Here is a 17,322-nt window from a genome sequence, read left to right as displayed (position 1 = left end):
ACTCATGTAATGGTGTTGAGGGCCTTGATGATGTGGAGTTGCACGCCACAAAATCCTGCTTTTTTATTAAGTTTTAAAGGACCTCAATATGTATTATTTTAGAGAGGATGGCTTTCTACTTTGAGATCCCTTCTTCCCAGCAAACACCAATCAACCTTTATTTTTACAGCCTGGAAGTTTATTTTGATGCTCTTGGCACAGACATCTCACTAAGGAGAAGTCTTCAAACCTGTGCTCGTTAGCATTTCTTCCAGGGCCTTCCGAAGACCCCTGGGAGGAAATTCACAGAGCATGCTATTGTCCTGCTGCCACTTAATATTCCACACAGGAGAGCCCTGCCCCAGGAAGAGGGGTTGACTTTTGTACTAAGCCAGGCAGATTGACTGAAATGCACCCCCAGACCTCACCTCCACTTGTAGCCAGGGCTAAACCAAGAGCCTATGAGGTAGGAACTCTGTGGACAAATGAGGGTTTTCCACTGTGGAGGGCACTCAGGTTGTGCCCCTTGGAATTGTCCCTTTTCCTTGTTAATGAAGTCTAGGTGCCTAGAGTCCTACGTTCTTTACCTGGTTGTTTACTTTTTAAATAATTGATTGCCCACCTCAGTGTGTCATGAGCCAGGTAGCCATCCTTCCCTTGGATCACTGCAGCTGACCTCAGCCCAGCCTTCCTTTTCTGGAGCCGGTTACCTATCACTGCCTCATTCTTCTTCTGCACCATCTAAAGGTCTCTCCTTTTCTCTCTCCTTGAGGAAGCCCATGGGAGATAAAACTGGAGCCAGATTTGTAGAAATGCAAGTCCTCAGGGAGGAGGAGATACTTGAGGCATGTCCCAGGAAACCCAGATTCTGATTTGAACTGGATTGCAAAGGTTCATTCGCCAGTGTACATGAAGTCTCTCTCCCTTTCCCTCTCTCTCTGTCTCTGTCTCTCTCTCTCTCTCTCTCACACACACACACACACACACACACTGCACTGACCCCTTCTACTCCTTGCTAGCTGAGGGACTAACCTTGGGCAAATCGCTTAACCCTTTCTAGGGGCAGTTTCTGCATCCCCTTTTGTTAAAGGCATGGATAGAAATTACCCCACCAGAGTCATTGGCAGTTCTGAAGATTCCGACGGAAGGTGTGCAGGGGAGTAGCTGCATGCCCTGCATCCTCGTGGGGTGCACCTGTATCACCTTAGTTTCTTCATCCCTAGGGTGGTAGAGTCTCTGAAAGGCAGCTAAACCACTGTGAGTTAATGACTGCCGCACTGTGAAGGTCATCGATCATTGTCTGCCATTTGCAGAGACAGCTGAGCTCACTCTGAGCCTTCGGTGATGTGCTGAGAAGGGGAAGCAACATCCAATGGGGTTTGTGTTAGTCCATTATCATGATGTTAATAGAGACCTACCTTAGACTGGGTAATTTATAAAGGAAAGAGATTTAATTGACTCATAGTTCCACAAGGCTGGGGAGGCCTCAGGAAACTTACAATCATGGTGGAAGGGGAAGCAAACACATTTTTCTTCACATCATGGCAAGAAGGAGAAGTGCTGAGCAAAAGAGGGGAAAGCCCCTTTATAAAGCCATCAGACTGTGTGAGAACTCACTCACTATCACGAGAACAGCAGCATGGGGGTAACTGCCCCGGTGATCCAATTACCTCCCACCAGGTCCCTTCCACAACACATGGGGATTTGGGGAGCTACAATTCAAGATGAGATTTGGGTAGGGACAGTCTTTTCACTCTCCCTCTGTGGCCCATGTCTCCCTTCAAGGCTTCATCACCAGGGGTCTTTCTCCTATAGTGAAAAGCAAGCAAGCCCCTGTCTCTTCTCTACCTTCCCTGGATTTGGTGGCATAAACTCAAGTGTTCTGATTGCCATCATTGCTACTACTGTCACCCCAATTAAGCCATGAACACACACACTTCCCCCTGGGGATCCCCAGTCTTTGACCATCTTGCCACAGTTCCAGCCCTCTCTCCTGAAGGGGTTCAGGTGGCAGCCTGTGGACCCAGCCTGTTGCCACCCTGAGGGATGGTGCCACTCAACCTTGGGAAGCTGGGCCCTGGTCTGTGGTGAGTTTGAGAGCCCACAGATGTCTCAGCAGGAGACTAGCCCCATGGGGAGTGTGGAGAGCTGCAGGGAGGTGGGGCACACAGGGTGCTCTGCCAGGGCTGGTGGACGTCTCCTTGTGCCTGTCCAGCCCTGGGCCTTCATCACAAAGGACTTTTGCTGAAATCAACTAACTTGAGCCTCAGCACAGCTCCAGGGCATGCCTGGGAGAGCCATGTGAATGTGGCCTCACAGAGAGATGAAGGGAGACCTGGTGTGAAGGGAGAAGCTCTCTTTGGAGTTGCCTCTGACTCAGACTCCACACTGGTCATGCAGGGCTCAAGAGAGCCCCCAAGTCAGAATGGCCATCAGGGTTAAGGTGGGAGATGTGAATGGAAAGGCCTGGGACCTGGGGAGCCGTGCCACGCTGCTGGAGACTCCTTCTGAGCACTTCCTCAGGAAAGTTGTCACGTGTTCTGCAGGCCCTCTGCAGGCCTGTCGAAAGGCCACAGTGATCTCTGCTGTGGGCCGAGGTCCACTGAGTCTCGATTTGCCAAGCACCTTTGTCATACATGCAGTAAAATCTTGGCGCTGTAGAAAGAGCTTGGGACGTGGAGGCAGATGTGGTTTGGGGTCCAGCCTGACCCTGGGTGCTGGGGCCTCAGCTAAGAGACTGTGCAGTTGGAAGGCCACCACCACCTCCCAGGGGCCCTGAGGACTGCATGGAATGGTGAACACTGGGCTTGCCACAGCGCCTGGCTCAGAGCAAATACCGCAGTCTCCTTCCCAGGTGTGCTTTTGATTTACTTGCTAATATACATACCAGAAGATTGTTTTGGTGGAGGGGATGATATGGTTCTCTAACTGGTAACAGATGCACAGAACCCTGTGACCATGACCTCAATCAAAATTTAGAACTTTCCATCGCCCCAAAATATCTCCTCCTGCTGTCTCTTGCAGCCAACCACCCCCTACTGCACACACCCCTGTCTCTGCTGTTGTCCACCCCATTGTTTTTTGCATCATCCAGAGTACCATCTAAATGGCCTTTCCCATATAGCTTCATTCAGGTAACCTAATGCATTTGAGATTCACCCATGTCATTGTGGACATCAATAACTTCTTCATTTTTATTGTCAAGTGGAATTCTATTGGGTGAATGTAGACAGTTCACCCATTTACCAGTTGAAAGACATTTGCATTGTTTCCAGTGTGGGGCAGTTATGAATAAAGCTATTGTAAACATTTGCGCACAGGTTTTTGGTGAACATCAGTTTTTATTCCTCTTGGGTAAATACGTAGAAGTGGGATTTCTGGGTCATATGATAAACATATGTTTAACTTTGTAAGAACTGGCTTAACTGTTTTCTTTAAATGGCTGCATAATTGCTTCCCATAGCAAGGTACAAGAATTCCGGTTGCTCTACTTTCTCATCAGAAATTAGTAACACGAGGGTTTTTTTTCTTTTTTTAAAGTTTAGCCATTGTGGTAGATGCGTAGTGTTATCTCATGGTAGTTTTAATTTACATTTCCTTAATTAATGATGATGAGCACCTTTTCAAGTGTTTATTTGCCTTCTGTGCATATATCTCTTGTTCAGGGATATATTTCCTATTTAGCTGTTCATATCTTTTACCTATTTTTAAAAGTGGGTTGTGGCCGGGCTCGGTGGCTCATGCCTGTAATCCCAGCACTTTGGGAGGCCGAGACGGGCGGATCACGAGGTCAGGAGATCGAAAGCATCCTGGCTAACACGGTAAAACCCCATCTCTACTAAAAAATACAAAAAACTAGCCGGGCGAGGTGGTGGGTGCCTGTAGTCCCAGCTACTCAGGAGGCTGAGGCAGGAGAATGGCGTGAACCCGGGAGGCGGAGCTTGCAGTGAGCTGAGATCCGGCCACCGCACTCCAGCCTGGGCGACAGAGCCAGACTCCGTCTCAAAAAAAAAAAAAAAAAAGTGGGTTGTTTTCCAACCCCATTAAAAGTGGGCAAAGGACATGAACAGATACTTCTCAAAAGAAGACATTCATGTGGCCAAGAAACCTATGAAAAAAAATTCATCACTGATCATTAGAGAAATGCAAATTGAAACCACCATGAGACACCATCTCACACCAGTCAGAACGGTGATTATTAAAAAGTCAAGAAACAACAGATGCTGGGAAGTTTGTAAAGAAAAATAATGCTTTTATACTGTTGGTGGGAGTGTAAATTAGCTCAACCATTGTGGAAGACAGTGTGGCACTTCCTCAAAGATCTAGAAGCAGAAATACCATTTGACCCAGCAATCCCATTATTGGGGCTATACCCAAAGGAATATATAATAAATTATTCTATTGTAAAGATACATGCATGCATATGTTCATTGCAGCACTATTCACAATAGCAAAGACATGCAATCAATCCAAATGCCCATCGATGATAGACTAGACAAAGAAACTGTGGTACATATATGCCATGGAATACTACACAGGCATAAAAAGGAATGAGATCGTGTCCTTTGCAGGGACAAGGTTGAAGTTGGAAGCTGTCATCCTCAGCAAACTAACACAGAAACAGAAAACCAAGCACTGAATGTTCTCACTTATAAGTGGGAGCTGAACGATGAAAACACATGGACACATGTGGGAACACTGGTTTCAGTGTTCTTTATATATTCTACTTACAAGGTTTTTTTGTCAGATAGATGATTTGTAAATATTTTCTTCCAGCCTGTGGTTTTTCATTCTCTTGATGGTGTTTTTCATGGAGAAAACATTTATAATTTTAATAAGATCCAGTTTGCAGTGTTTTCTTGTCTGGATTATGCTTTTGATGTTGGAGCTAATAACTCTGCCTAACACAAGGTTACAGGCATTTTTCTCTTACGTCTTTTCCTAAAGGTGTTATAGTTTTATGATTTCATTTAGGTCTAAGATTCATTTTGAGTTTTTGGTATGAGGCATGAGTTTTGTTTTTTTGCTGCAGCTGTTTTGTAATTTTTGTGTAAGAGATTGGGTTCCAAGTTCACATATCTATCTCTCTCTATATTGTTGCATATTGATGTCCACTTGTTCCAGTATCATTTGTTGAAAAGACTATCCTTTTTCCATTGAATTTCCTTTGCAATTTTTTCAAAAATTAATTGGCCATATTATGTGCATCTCATTTCTGGAGCTTCTATTTAATGTATGTAGCCATCCTTTTGCTAACACTACACTGTCTTGATAACTGTAGCTTTATTATAAGTCTTGAAATACAGTAGCATGAGCTCATCAAATTTGTTTTCTTTCTCAAAATTGTTTTGATTATGCTTAGTCCTTTGCCTTTGCAAATAAATGTTTGAATCAGCTTGTTGGCATCAACAAACATTCCTGCTGGGATCTTCATTGGGATGGCATTGAGATTCTACATCAATTTGAGGAAAATTCACATCTTAACAATATGGAGTCTTTGATTTCATGACCATAGTATCTCTCTCCATTTATTTAGATCTTCTTTGCTGTTTCATCAGTATGCGGCTTTCATGAAGCATTTGGATCCTGCACGTATTTTGTTAGATCTAGGCTAAATATTTTATTTTTTGGTGTTGTTGTAAATAGTGCTTTTTGGCTAAAGTTCATATTGTTTGTTGCTTGAGTGTGGAAATACAATTGATCTTTTAATACTGACCTTGTGTTCTATGACCTTTCAAAATTCAGTTATTAGGCCGGGCGCGGTGGCTCAAGCCTGTAATCCCAGCACTTTGGGAGGCCGAGACGGGAGGATCACAAGGTCAGGAGATCGAGACCATCCTGGCTAACATGGTGAAACCCCATCTCCACTAAAAAATACAAAAAACTAGCCGGGTGAAGTGGCGGGCGCCTGTAGTCCCAGCTACTTGGGAGGCTGAGGCAGGAGAATGGCGTAAACCCGGGAGGCGGAGCTTGCAGTGAGCCAAGATTGCGCCACTACTCTCCAGCCCAGGCGACAGAGCGAGACTCCGTCTCAAAAAAAAAAAAAAAAAAAAAAAAAAAAATTCAGTTATTAGTTATATGATGTTTTGGAAATTCCTTGAGATTTTCTGTATAGACAATCATGTCTCCTGCAATTAGAGACAGTTTTATGTCTTCTTTATATATAAGGCATCTATGTATATATGACTTTTATTTCTTTTTCTTGCTTTATTGTACTGGCAAAAACTTTCAGTGTGATTTTGAATGGGAGTGGTGAGGTGAGACATCCTCTCGTATTCCGTAGCTCGTAGAGGGAAACTTTCACTCTTTCACCATTAGGTATGATGTTAGCTATAGGTTGTTTGGTTTTGTTTTCTAGATGTTCTTTGTCAGATCCAGGAAATTCCCTTCTATTTCTATTTTACTAAGGATTTTAAATCATGAGTGGATGTTTACTTTTGTCAAATGTTTGTTCTGCATCTACTGATATGATTATTTCATTTCTTCGTAGTTCTGTCAGTGTGGCATAAATTATATGGATTGATTTTTTTTGAATGCTGAATATTTGAATGCTTTGCATTATCTTGTTTATATATTGCTGGATTTAATTTGTCAATATCTCGTCGACTGCTTTATGTTTGTGTTCAATTGAGATATTGATCCACAGTTTTCTGCTCTTGTAATGTCTTCGATTTTGTTAGCAGAGTAATGCTGCCTCATTAAGATGATTTGGGAAGTGTTCCATAAAATGAGTTGGTAAATATTCCCTCCTCTTATTTTTTGGAACAGAATGTCTACAACTGGTATTTTTCTTCTTTATATTTTTGGTAAATTCTTCAATAAAATCATTTGGTGATTTTTCCCAGGAGATTTTAAACTAAAATTTTAATTTATTTAATAGCTAAAAGGACTGTGTGGTTTATCTTTTTTCCTTGAGTAAGTTTTGGTAGTTTGTGTTTTTTAAGGAATTGGTTCATTTCACCTACATTGTCAAACCTGTGGGTATGTAGTTGTTTTTAATCATCTCAGTAATTCTTTATTGTCTGTCCTTTTGCTGTCAGTAATGTTTGTGGCGATATCCCTTTTCCATTTCTGATATCAATAATTTGTGTTTTCTCCCTTCTTGCTCAGCCTGGCAAGAGGTATTTATCATTGCTACAGATCTTTTAAAAGAACCAGTTTGTAGAGTCATTGATTTTTCTCTATTGTTTCTGTTTTCAATTTTATTGAGTTTTGTTCTTATCTCTATTGTTGCCTTCCTTCTGTATGCTTTGGGTTTAATTTAACTTTCCCCTCGTCCTAATTTCTTAAGGTATAGTTTAGATTGGGGTGTCTAACCTTTTGGCTTCTCTGGGCCACACTGGAAGAAGAATTGCCTTGGTCCACACATAAAATACACTAACACTAGTGATAGCTGATGAGAAAAAAAAAAAAAAACGCAAGAAAATCTAGTAATGTTTTAAGAAAGTTTATGGATTTGTGTTGGGCCACATTCTGTCCTAGTCTGCATGCAGCCCGTAGGCTGTGGGTTGGACAACATTGGTTTAGATTATTGAATTGAGACCTTTCTTCTTTTCTCATATAAACAATTAGTACTATAAATTTTTCTCTAAGCACTGCTTTAGTTGCATCAATGCATGCTGATAACTTGTATTTTCACTTTTATTCAGTTCAGAATATTTGCTAGTTTCCCTTGAGACTTCCCTCTTGACCCATGGATTATTTAGAAGTGTGTGGTTTAGCTTCCAAGTTTTGGGAGATTTCCCCAATATCTTTCTGTTATTGACTCCTAGTTTAATACCATTAAGATCAGAGGACATATTTCATAGGATTCTGATTCCTTTAAACTTGTGAAGGTTTGCTTTATGACCCAGGATATGATCTGTCCTGGTGACTATTTCACATGCCCATGAGAAGAATGTTCTGTTGTCAGGTGGAAGGTTCAATACATGTCAGTTAGATCCTGTTGGTTGATGGTGGCATTCAGGTCTTCTGTGTCCTTGTTGATTTCCTATTTCTTCCTATACCAGGAGAGAAGTGCTGAGGTGTGATAATTTTGGATTGGATTCTGGGTGTTTTGAATATTATGTTGTGAGATGCTGGCGACTATGGGCTGAGTTGTTGCTCCCTCCCCCAACCCCGCCATTCCTATGTTGAAGCCCTAATTCCCAATACCTTAGACGTGAGGTATTTGGAGATAGGGTCTTTAAAAGTTAAAATGAGGTCACTAGGGTATGCCCTAGTTCATATGATTGGAGTCCTTATAAGAATGGGAAATTAGGACACAGACATGCACAGAGGGAAGACCATGTGAAAACACAGGGAGAAGGCGGCCACCTGCAAGCCAAGGAGAGAGGCCTCAGAATAAACAAGCCCTACCGACGCCTCATCTTGGACATCCAACCTCCAGAACTGTGAGGATGTAAATCTCTGTTGTTTAAGCCACCCAGTCTGCAGTACTTTGTGTGGCAGCCAGAGCAAACTAGTATACTGTGTCTTGTTAAAAATTTTAGAGCATTGCTTTGTTTTAGCAGGTTGGGTCTGGTCTGAAAATTCTCTGTCACCTTCTATAAGCAGTGGTTGCATGTCGCTTGGGTGTGTCTTGCAGGTGCACCCCTCAAGGGTTAGTCTCGACATGGCAGGGGTTTGCACCATAGTTGAGTTATCAGAGCCTTTTTTTTTTTTTTTTTTTTTTGAGGCGGAGTCTCGCTCTGTCGCCGGGACTGGAGTGCAGTGGCCAGATCTCAGCTCACTGCAAGCTCCGCCTCCCGGGTTTACGCCATTCTCCTGCCTCAGCCTCCCGAGTAGCTGGGACTACAGGCGCCCGCCATCTCGCCCGGCTAGTTTTTGTATTTTTAGTAGAGACGGGGTTTCACCGTGTTAGCCAGGATGGTCTCGATCTCCTGACCTTGTGATCCGCCTGTCTCGGCCTCCCAAAGTGCTGGGATTACAGGCTTGAGCCACCGCGCCCGGCCTATCAGAGCCTTTACTGTGCTTCTTTGAATCTCTTTTGTGCATGCAGTTTGGGGTGACCCCAAAATGTGTACAGGTTCACACAACAAACCTAGGGGGTTCCCTTCTCCAGCTTCTTCCCTCTGGGTTCCCCTGACACTGTCTAGCTCCCAGGGACCTTTCTGTCTAAACCTCTGGCTGCAAAGCCGGCATTTCTGCCTGCTGCATCCTCCTGTGCTGCTGCACCGCCAGGGCACCCTGCAGGCAAAGCAGTGAGAGAAAATGGAAGAGATCAAGGGAGCTCCCCACACTCTTCAGAACATGAGGCCCTTCCCTGGGTTCCTCTGGCCAGCAGGAAGGTTTTCTCTTGTGTTTAGGTCACTGTCACTGCTGCCATCGCGACCGTGGCAACACAGCTCAGCAACTGACATTGCCTTGTGAGGCAAGGCCAGGAGATAAAAAAGAGAAAACAAGCAAAAATCAGGGATTCCCCTCAAACTGCCAGCTCACAGAAGCCTGGCTTCTCAGTCTTCTGTCTAGAGGGAGGGGGTTTCTTCTAGAGCTTTTGTGCTCAATCCTGGGAGATAAAAAAGGCAAAAGCCCCAGTAGACTCATGACGCCTGTCTTTCTCCAGGTTTATTTTCCCTCCCCGAGCCAGCTGCTGCGGCCTTCTTGTCAGGAGCCTCGCCGTTGCTTGTTGGAGCCTGACTGGGGTTCTTAGTTGTAATCTGCAGTGGGCTTACTCTATCTGCACCGGCACTGCAAGCATTTTATCATAGTGTCCTAGTTTCATAATGGTCCCGTGGGTCCCAGGCAGGAGTTCTTGTGTTGAGACAGGGAACAGATCCAGCAATAGAAGTGGCCTAGTCTAGCAGGCAGACTGCGCTGGCACCAGGATCTTACATCTCCCTTGGGGCCCCTTCAGGTACCACCCATCCCTTCAGGAGGACCTGCCTGCCTGTTCACGGTCTTGCAGTCCTGCCCGTCCCAGGTCAGGAGGCCACTGTGCCATTCAGAGCCCAGTCTCTCAGCAGTTCCTGCGGATTTGTAAGAGCCTGTGAGTGGGAAATGAAAACTCAGGTGCCTTTCCATCCTTTGCTGACCCTCCTGCTCTGTGGGGCTTCAGCTGTCCCCATCAGAGGACATTATGAGGAGATCAGCATATACCTGGCCATGCGCCTTTCATTTCTTTTCTTACGTTCCCAGTGGAATCCACATAAAGTAAACCAGACCCAAAAGTGGAAAATGGAGAAAATCAAAAGAGACCCCACTCTGGAGAGACCCTGAGACAGCAGGTCCAGCTCTTTGCCTTGGAAGCCATGGGGTCACACGGCAAGGATGAAACTTACAATGACAGCTCACGAGCGTGGAACACACACAGCCGGGTGCTGTGAGTTTCTGTCACCCCACAGCACCTTAGGAGGTGGTTCCTGCTCTTATCTTCATTTTACAGATAAGGAAGCTGAGGCATGGGATGGTTAGTCACTTGCCCTCATCATACAGCTAAAAAGGAATCACGCGGGAGCTCAGCCTCATGCCTGATTCTGCGGCTCTTGTAAAGAATCCCGGCCTGTGTTGCTTCTTTCTAGCCGAAATGTCTTCACCCCATCAAAATCCCATCGCCTTTTTCCTCTCTCTGTGAAAGTGCACACCATACTATTTTATGACTGTGTGTTTAAGTCTATATTCTTTTAAAATGTTGAGCCCTTCAGAGGTCATGAGTAACCCTTGGTGTGCCTAATGTCTGTCTATCACTTCCTGGTGCAAGTGGGCCTTTGGTATTTGTTGAATGAATGATGAAAGGATGGATGGATGGTATTCAAATCTATCCAGGCTTTATGTTTAGACCACAGAGAGCCTGAGAGAATTTAGCAATGAGAGAAATTATCTTTATAATGTTTGTACACTAACTGGAGGCTTCTCCGGAATTTTCTGATGTGCTAGGTCCCCCAGAGAGCCTGGGCCACAGATGGTGTGTTCTGAAGAGACAAAACTGAAGGCGTGGTCCCTTGTACAAATTCTGAAATTGCTGCTATTTTTTAGATAGCCACATATTGAGTTGTCAGATGTAGCAAATAAAACACGCACAGCTAAATTTCAATGTCAGATAAACAACAAATAATTATTAGGATAAGTATATGCCATGCAATATGTGGGATACACTTATACTAATATGTGGGATATACTTATGCTAAAAATTGTGTTGTTGTTTATTTGAAATTCAAATTTAACTGGGCATCTTATATTTTGTTTGAGAATTTTATTGAAGGCTTTGTGTGGCAATATTTGCCACACAGGCTGTCACTTTAGGCCTGTCTATAACTGACTTCAGCCTTCTTAGTATTGGGTAGGGACTTCTGACCTTAGATATCACCCCATCCAAGCTGCTCCTTAGTACGTAAAGCTGCAAGACAGGGCAGGGCTGGAGCAGGGCCAGATCTTGGCTCTCCAGACCCAGAGCAGCACGGGAGCAGCACAGCCCACTGGGGACATGGTTGTCTTTACCCCCATACAAATTTAACTTTAAAATTCACAGCCCAGGAGCATCAGTTTCTAACTGTTCTGGGCCAGGATGCCACAGGACGGGTGAGGCCAAGCCGGGAACTGAGACTGCATCTAAGGGAGGAGGGTCTTGTGGCCCCCATATCACAAGCCATCACAATTACACTTCTGTTGTTTTGTGTTTACCTCTCCTCTGAAAGGCCTGCTGGGGTCACCTCTGATAACCACGCTTTGACGATTTCCTTCTGAAAGCATTTTCCATTCCTTTCTCCGTAGAGGTGGCACTTAGGGGAGATTTATATAACAGTCACCTCCTTAGCAGGAACAAGTGGAGACCTAAAGGCCACCCCACTCCTTGGAGCAGCTCTGCTCTCGGAGCAGGATGGAGACTGTCGGGAAGGCAAGGCCCTCTGAGGCCTCTGGGGGATGTCTTCTCATTGTCCACAATGGCCCGGACCACCTGGAACACCCCACATCGCACTCAGCCACCACATGCCACATGGTGCCCCAACACTGCAGGGCAGGGACTCTGAGTCTGGGGCACCCTCCTGAATTCAGAGAGCACTTAATCCCACAGCCACGATCGATTATAACCATCACGCATGTGGTGCACTCCAATGCTCGAAGCACTGCTCTTAATTTTAGGAAGTTCAAAAATACCAAACTATAGCAGACACTCATATACCCACTGACCAGAATAGGCCATTTATATTTCATCATGTCTGCCTTGTCTTTCCTTATAAGAAATGACTTCTGATGAAATCAGTCTCCTTTGTCCCATCTTCCCCTTTCCCAGAGGCAGCCGCGATTGCGAATCTGGCTTCTCAATGCAAGTTGGTACTTTTACTAACATTTGTGTAAATCCATGCATACTACATGGTAATATTATGCATGCGTGTTTTTGATTTCAAGAATGCTATCTGAGTTTATTTTGTGACTTGCCTTTTTCCCCTAGAAAGCGTTTTTCATCCAGTGTCAAGAACCTCCCAGCAGCCCCCTTCTGTGAGCTGTCTTTATTATTTTCCCTGTTTTTAACTGAGAACCCTCTGCCTCAGAGAAGTTAAGAAGTGGGCCTAGATCACACCAGGAGGCAACGTTGGCCCTGGGGCTAAATCTCATCATGCCCTCAGGATTCTTGACTGATGGTCCTAGGGTTCATTCATTCACCAGATATTTTTTGTCTGCTCTGGTCTAGGCATTGGGGATACTGTGATACTGTGGAAGATCCTTGCCTTCTGAAAAGTGTAGGCAGAAAAATATAGCCTTCTCTCTTCGACAAGCCAACAAGTGTTTCTGTTTTCTTTTTTTTTTTTTTTTTTGAGACAGGGTCTCGCTGATGCCCAGACTGGAGTGCAGTGGTGCCATCATACCTCACTACAGCCACGATGTCCTGGGCTTAGGCGATCCTCCCACATCAACCTCCCTAGTAGCTGGGACCATAAGTGTACACCATCACACCCCGCTAATTTTTTTTATATTTTGTAGAGATGGAGTCTCACTACGTTAGCCAGGCTGATCTTGGACTGGTAGCCTCAAGCAATCCTCCCACCTTGGCCTCCCAAAGTGCTGGGATTGCAGGCATGAGTCACCGCACCTGGCCAACACATGTTTTTTTTTTGTTGTTGTTTGTTTGTTTTTCATCTTGATATGAATATCTCCTCCGATAGGGAAACAAGGCCCCCATCGCCCCCCAGGTCACCTCGTGTTGTCCTGGTTGCCAGCGTCTAACTCAGCAACAGGAGACTAGTTTTCTTGCTCTGCCCCCTTAAGCCACTCTCTCTTCTGCACAGTGCTTTTCTAGGGTTTAAGGTTAGGATCACACCCCCCAAATCTGCTCTGAGTCAAAACTTCATCCAAGAGTCCCATTCCCTGAAGGCCAGTGGCCACTCCTGCCCACTGGTGTGGGAAAGCCCAGCTGCTCGTTTCCAGCAGTGGCATGCCACCGAAAGGGCATCTTTAAAAGTGGCTAAAAGTAGACTGGAGCTGGTCGGGCGGGCTTTGAGAGTGACATTCTCTCACCACCTGCTTCCAGGATGACCTCAGCCAACACCCCTCATGCTGACCACAAGCCAGATTCTGATCAAATTTTTGTAACTTCCAAATGTTGGAATTGAGACTGACTTTTTGTTTTCGAGTCGTGGAATTCTGCTGTTTGAAGTTATTTTTTTATTTTTATTTTTATTTTTTTGAGACAGAGTCTCGCTCTGTCGCCCAGGCTGGAGTGCAGTGGCGCGATCTCGGATCACTACAAGCTCCGCCTCCTGGGTTTACACCATTCTCCTGCCTCAGCCTCCGGAGTAGCTTGGACTACAGGCGCCCACCACCAAGCCCGCTTAATTTTTTGTATTTTTAGTAGAGGTGGGGTTTCACTGTGTTAGCCAGAATGGTTGAATTTATTTTTATGTCTAACTCAGCACATTCCATTTAGAACCTATTTTACAAAGAAAAAAATATCAAAACAAAATAAAACCAACAAGCTTGAGAGAGATGGATGGAGCAACAGGGCTGACCAGCTTTGGAGCACCTCTCAGCTGCCTGTCTCAGCATACGTTGGGGGCACGGGCGGCCATCTGCTGACAACTAAAAATGAGTATCTAGTTATCGATCACACAAAAAGCACGTGACCAGAAATGCCATGTTCCTGATTTCCTCACTTTAGCTTAAACAGCTGGATAAGAGATGCATGCAATACTCCCTACAAGGACGACAGAGGGAAGGAATACTGGTTGGTAATTGTTGTGTAACTGTTTGGGGCCATGCTTTCTTATGCATGATCTTATTCACTGCTTGCAACAATCTCGCTGGTTGGACTGCATTCTCTTCATCACTTACAGAAGGGAAATTGAGGCAAGTCGGTAAGTAACTCACCCAAGCTCCACCGTATGTGGATTCACCCCAAGCCTTTCTGACACCAGAACCCACCCTCGTTTCCCACGCTCCGAGACAGCAGAATCCATCCAACACTGACCATCCTCTCTGGCAGTTCTGAGCTCCCACCACAGGTGCAGGGCAAAGGGGACTCCCCATGAGGCCTGTCCCACGTCTGGGAGCTCCAGGATTGGGGTTTATGAAGTACCGCCTGTGGGGAGCCCTCCTGCTGATTTCATATTCATTAATTCTGCATGCTTTTACTTGTCACTTTTTTTGTATGTTAAGGATGGGGCTGAGGGAGTTTGTGATGAGTAGACCATATCCTTGCCTTCAAGAGTTCTCTGTCTAATGGGAAGTGGACATCCAATTATGCACACCATCCTGACTCCTTTCTAGAACAGAAGTCTGGGTTGTGTTCGGCAGAATGATGCCCCCACCAAGGATGTCCATATCCTAACCCCTAGAACCTGTGTGTGGGTTACCGTTCATGGCCAAAGGGACTTTGCAGGTGTGATTAAGGATTTTGAAATGGTAGGAGTGGCCTGGATTAGTCAGGGGAGCTCAGTGTCATCACAAAGGCCCTTATAAGAGTGAGGCTAGAAGATGAGAAAGAGAGATTGGAAGATGAGAGAGAGAGATTGGAAGATGCTACACTGCTGGCTTTGAAGATGGAGGAAGGGGCCATGAGCCCAGTCATGAGCCCAGGAATGTGGGCGGCCTCTAGAAACTGGGAAAGAGGAGAAAACAGATTGTCCCTTAGAGCCTCCAGAAGGAGTGCAGCTCTGCCAACGCTTCGATTTTAGTCTAGTGAGGTCTCTGAAACTATATGATAAATTAGTGCTGTTTTCAGTCACTGTGCTTGTGGTAATTAGTCACAGCAGCAACAGGAAACTGACATGCAAAGGTATTAAATAAATACCTGCAGGGAGGCAGAGAAATGAGGGGTGCAGAGGCTGGAGGGCATCACCCTGACCCATTTGGCAGGAGTGTTTGGAATACAGGTGCCGAGTGCCTCCTGGCAGGAGCCCATCGGAAGCAGGTGCTCAAGGGCCACATGGTGACCTGGTTGGCGGGAGTCCTACAAAAGGATCTGTCCAGATTCCCTCCCTCTTTCCCCAGTGATTTGGATGAAAATACTCATCTCATTCACATTTACTCTAAAGAGAGGAGAGAGACGGGACATATGCCCAGAGAGCTCCATAGGGAGGGAGAGTGGATCAGATCCCATGCGTGGAGTCCAGGGAGCCATCTGTCTGAGCACCCAGCAGCATGGGCCTGGTGAGGGAGGAGAGACAAGAAGCAATGAGTGGGAAGGGACAGGAACTCTGGTTAATTCCGGGGAATCTGGCAGGGGTCATGGGGGGATGTGGGGGCAGAACAAGCCCCCGCAGCCCTCGTCACACCCAAGAGGAAGAAAGCACAGCTTCCCACACTGAGCCTGCTTTCCAAGAGGCCACCAGCAAATGTTGGTGACTTTACCTTAGCCTGGGAGGCCTTCTGTTGTGGACAGGCTGGGCAAAGGCACTGACGATGTCACCTGGGGAAGGGGAAGCCGCCCATTAGGCTGGCATGTGTCTGATTCACCCGCACCCCAACTGACCTGCAATTCTTTTGTTTCCACTTATAATTGTATTTTTAGCCTAAAAAAGCTGTTGTAATATTCTTGTTTGCATTGTTCATTATATTTAATTTAAATATATTAATAGAATATGTTATACATATAAGAAGTACTTATATAAAAATGTACCCCTCAAGGGGTGAACACAGCATGGTAACCTGCAGCCCCCACTCAGAAATTGCGCCTGGCCTGCCCTGAGCCCCGTAGCAGTCCCGTCCCTTCTAGTCACTGCACTGTCAAGGTCAACAACTGCCTTGCTCCATCCCCTCAAGGACAGCACCATGTTAGGAATATAGGTGCCGAGTGTCTCCTGGCAGGAGCCCATCAGAAGCAGATGCTCAAGGGCCACCTGGTGACCTGGTAATGGTCATCCTTTAAGAAGAGGCCACTGAGACTCAAGGCAGGCCAGAGAGCTTCTGAGCAGCAACTGCCCAGGCACCCGTGTGCCTCTCATGTTCCAGGAGCCTGACCCTGTAGCCCATGGGGCTGCATGCAGAGCAGGGAGTGCCTGGGCTCATAGTCGGACACTCCTGGCACTCAAACCTGACACCACCACAGATTAGTGCTATGCCCTTGACCTCTGCTTATCCATCTGTAAAACGGGGTTGCAGTAGTAGCCTCTGCCAGGATAGTTGAATGATTGAGAGTATTTTAATATCTCTAGCACAGCCCCTGACCATAGCAGGAGCTCCATGCCCAATACTGTCTCATGCAGTGCTTAGTAACTGTGCATCCAACGCAGGCATCACTGTGTCGTGTTCATTCACTCAGGTCCCCTTCAAAAGAAACATTGATTATGGGCCAATAGGTGTCAGTGCCAGCCTGGGAATGCACATGCACATTCTGCCTCTGGAGAGGGCCTGGGAAGCCTGGATGTGGGCCTCCTGGGCTGGGGCAGGGAGGGGCCTCCTCTTCACTGCTGTGTCCAGGATCACCCCCTCCCTTGGAGCACCTCACCTCCCACCTGAAGTCTGAGCAGCAGAGAACCTTTGAAAACAGAAATGGGAAGTTCTGATCCATGAATGCAAACATTCCGGCATCCCATGTGCAGTGGTGTGTGGCGCAAGCGGTGGGAATTAGGGTCACTCTTCCGGGGTATTTGTTCCTATCCACTGGAAGGTATACAGTGTTCATACTCATCAACTCAGAAATTGTGTGTCTGGGAGTCTGCTCTAATAAATAACAATGTGTGTACAAGGATGCATGTACATGCTAAAGGATGTACAAGGATGTTGATCGGTGCATTATTTTTCATAGGAAAAGTGGAAATTGCTAAATCTCCAACTCTAGGGCAGTGGTTACATTTTGGCTCATGTTCGTGATGGAATAATACACAACTGTTAAAATGGAATTTTGATGGCCATTTTGAAACATGGATGAAAAAACACATTTAAATGTGTTTTCGCTCTGTCTGTCTGTCT

General features: G+C 45.7%; 1 protein-coding gene across 4 annotated transcripts in view; it reads left to right on the top strand.

Annotated features, from left to right (window-relative positions):
- CUNH14orf132 (chromosome unknown C14orf132 homolog) overlaps positions 1–17,322 on the top strand; it is a 48,445-nt gene that overhangs the window by 24,312 nt on the left and 6,811 nt on the right. Inside the window, exon 2 of one of the 4 annotated variants that reach the window (XM_033191430.1) lies at positions 1,293–1,356. The exons of the other annotated variants lie outside the window; for them this stretch is intronic. The gene's annotated coding sequence lies outside the window, so the exon portion shown is untranslated. The remainder of the gene's footprint in view (positions 1–1,292; positions 1,357–17,322) is intronic. 4 annotated transcript variants of the gene reach the window in all.

This window comes from Trachypithecus francoisi, unplaced genomic scaffold (genome assembly GCF_009764315.1).
Source record: "Trachypithecus francoisi isolate TF-2019V2 unplaced genomic scaffold, Tfra_2.0 Lachesis_group3, whole genome shotgun sequence".
NCBI classification, from domain to species: Eukaryota; Metazoa; Chordata; class Mammalia; order Primates; family Cercopithecidae; genus Trachypithecus; species Trachypithecus francoisi.
The sequence above is the reverse complement of the archived record's forward strand: the minus strand, read 5'-3'. Positions and strand labels throughout refer to the sequence as shown.